This window comes from Triturus cristatus, chromosome 2_1 (assembly GCF_964204655.1).
Source record: "Triturus cristatus chromosome 2_1, aTriCri1.1, whole genome shotgun sequence".
In the NCBI taxonomy this organism is placed as follows: Eukaryota; Metazoa; Chordata; class Amphibia; order Caudata; family Salamandridae; genus Triturus; species Triturus cristatus.
The window spans coordinates 189747377-189750765 of record NC_140581.1 but is presented as its reverse complement, the minus strand read 5'-3'; the positions used below and the strand labels follow the sequence as shown (position 1 = coordinate 189750765).

General features: G+C 41.0%; 1 long non-coding RNA gene across 1 annotated transcript; it reads right to left on the bottom strand.

The window, feature by feature from the left end:
• Window positions 1-1660: 1660 nt before the first annotated feature.
• On the bottom strand, window positions 1661-2924 carry LOC146863940 (uncharacterized). Its single transcript, XR_014976591.1, has 5 exons — window positions 2806-2924; window positions 2623-2687; window positions 2435-2505; window positions 2166-2227; window positions 1661-2074 (listed from the first exon to the last, which is right to left on the bottom strand). It is a non-coding gene; the product is annotated as an uncharacterized LOC146863940 (long non-coding RNA).
• Between the last annotated feature and the right edge of the window lie 465 nt (window positions 2925-3389).

Genomic DNA, 3389 nt, shown 5'->3' with positions numbered 1-3389 from the left:
GAGGTCCTCTCCACCCATTAACTCTAAACTGGCATGGTGGCTACCAGCCTGAGTGCTGCTGCCACCGGAGGCAGTTGAGCGCACACCTGCTGGACCAAAGGACTAGAACTCTGCACTGAGGCTACTGGTTTACCTGTGGAGAGAAACCCCAAGGGCTGGGCCTGCTCCCTCTTAATCCCAGGATAGAAGAGTGGACTCCAAAAGCTAGTTGGCTTGCACCCGGTTAATGCCCTAGGACAGAGATCTTCAATCTGTGGGGCGAGACCCCCAGGGGGACCGTGGAGTCCTGGGAAGTGGGTCACACATTCCCCAACCTCACTTGTGCCTGGAATCCAAAACGTTTGCTTTCGTCTTGGAAAATGATGGCTAATTTTGATTGTTAAAATAATCCAGCTGAGTCTCCTGTGCTGTGAAAAGTTTTTGTGCCAGGGTACCTGGTTGCCTGAAAGAAATGCAAATGTGCCCTGTTAGTTAATCTGCCAGTGTAAAGGCTGCTTGCGACCTGTGAATCGTTACAAGCTTTGTGATGAGAAAGATTTGCTTTTTTTTTGTGGTAGTGCAAAGCGTTTACAACTGGACTGTGAAGTGCTTGCTTTTAATCATAACTGTATTTACACAGCCTTTAGTACCCCTAAGGAAGTGTTGAAGGGACAGATATGTAAAAACAAAATAGCATGACATAAGCCCTGGTATTACTAAAATCTACATTTTGGAAACACCATTTTATCATAAAACTATTTACAAATGTTGTATCAGTCTATACTGTGGGTAATGCAATGCAAGTATAAAATATGACTTACATATTCATAGTGCTTTTTGTCACAGGCTCTGACCATGTAGCACTAAAAATACACAAGTCACTGTTCTCCACTGAACCAACCAAGATTTAAATTTGTGGCTCTCTGGTTACACACAGACCTCTGCAGTGCATTAACTAATGGAGGTTTCATATTGTACTACAGTGCATTTCCCACTGAGTAACAACTTTCTAAAATTTATTTTTCATTTACGCCGCCCATTATTTCATATGTAGGTGCCTGAAAGTGAAAGACCTAAAACATTTTGTTTGACTCTCCGGCAGCACAAGCGTTTCAACCATACCTATGAGGCAGCACAGAGTATCCCTACATGGCTTTGTATGGCCTCATAGATATGAAGCATGGCAAAGCGTAGCAAGTCACTGCATTGCCTTACTCTGCGTCAAGGAGGTGTTCCATAGGCGTTGAATGTGGTTTCCCATGGATTTTGATGCAGCCCCATATTTACAAAATCATGTAATGCTGGGGCAGCGCCAAAATTGTACGCCTCCCCGGGGGAGGCGTAACGAGGAGAAATGTTTTTATTTCCCCTCGTTTTTTCCTCTTTTCATTTGTGTGCTGCTTTCTGCAGCTCCCATAGAAGGAGGAAAATGGCTCTCTGGATTGTTTTTGTGAAGGAAAGTGACACTTCCTGCTAAAAAGCAATCCTGCCCATGTTGGTGCCTGGCAACAATTTTTGCGCCAAAGCAAGGGGAAAGGACAGGAATGCACCATATTTTATAAATATGGTGCATTTCAGCCCGCTGACATTTACGTAGTCAAAAATCAGTAAGAATGCCAATGCTGCTGATACATCAAAATTCTTTTAGACGCTCATTGAAAAAAACAATGACACAACAACCGCCTATTCCAATGTATTTTTTTTATATCAATTCATAAAAAAAGATTTGAACACCACAAAACATCTTTCACTTTTTTGTAAAACATATTTTTATCCTAACAGATAACAACACGTATGTATTTACATTCAAACCACACTTAAACAGACTCTCATGACCACATGTATCCTAACTTGATTCAAAACATCACTCACTCTATCCATACACACACTTGTCAGACCTACATAATACCTCACAAATTTACAACAAAAATGCCAAGAGACAGCTTATTTCAATAGTATGCAAGGCCATCAAATAAAACGATTTCTCTAAATCAAAAACATATGCAATTTTGATCTTTGATTGGCCATAACCACAATGGTCTACGCGTTTCGAATCCCTCCAAAATTTTGGGGATTCTCATCAGGACCAAAACAGCTGAAAGACAAAAAGAAGAAATATCCTTATCTTAGTAATTGGCCTTAAGGACCCCTGACTCTGCTGACCTCAACTGTTCAAAAACCCTTACCTTTCCAGATGCTCAATGTTCAGCCGACCAAAGAGCGAATCAGTCTCTCCAAAATGTCGCACCTAGAAAACAATCATTCCGTCACAGTCTCATCCATTCAATTGTAAAGTCAATGTGAGACCTCACTTATATATACGTAAATATGAAGACAATGAGTGTTTGTCTTTTGCTAACAGAAACTCAATAGTGGCAGGGAAACAGTTGCAAATAGTATTGGCTACAACATTGATGTGGTTCGCAATACTATGTTTGTAAAAAATGGCAAGTACCTTGTTAGATGTCCGTATTTCCGCTCGGAAAATGAAAGTTATAGCACCCACGATGGCGTGACAGCGTTTTACTATGAAAAAGAGGGGCTGCGTTACTGATGTAACAGTTTAACGTGGCTCCTAGCATTGACATTTTGCACAACCAAATAACGTTTGAGCCGAGCATGTATAACCGTAGTTTAAACTACCTTGTATTTTGTCTGTTGTCCGCTTGAAAATAATTGCGGGGATGCCAATGGCGTTCGGCGTCTTTCTGAAGAAGAACAGACGAAATACTACATTTAGCTCTTGTTGTTTTAAAAGACATGGCGATTATGCAAGCTGCTGGACCAAACTATTTCCCGCAGTTGCAAGATTGGCGCGGTCCTTACCTCAAATTGCAATATCAAATTTGCAACCGGGTTAGTTTGTTTGGCAGTTAGCCTCCGGATCGAATCTCTAACGTTAAGGGGCGGAGCCTATTTTGAACGCGAGGGTGATTGCATCACCAACTCTGGAATTCTGGTAATTGTAGTTGAGGTTGACCTCGTACAAAAGTTAATCGGATGTTTTACATGATTTGTTAATCCTGACAATTCATGCGGCAAATGACTTGCGCTAAACTGTAATAATATGTAAATATGAATATCGACTGTGCAGTTGACTCCTCGCAGTATTAGACTTTGCGTAATTTATAGGTCATGAAACATGTGGGCGACTCGATATTACTTATAGTTTGTAAATTTGCGAAAGTTCATTTAGCCCATTGACGGCTGTATTAAATCTGATAATTAGCATTGCTTCGCGTTCCGTTAATTTCACATCCAGATCTCCACCTCTAAGATCCTGTTCGACCTTTGAGATGACAGTCCATTTTAAATGTTTTTCTGTGTGTGTGTTTGTCTGCCAGTGGTTCACTAATGGAGCCGTTTGTACATTCTTTCGAATTCTAGATTTGTGCTGTGAGATTCTATTA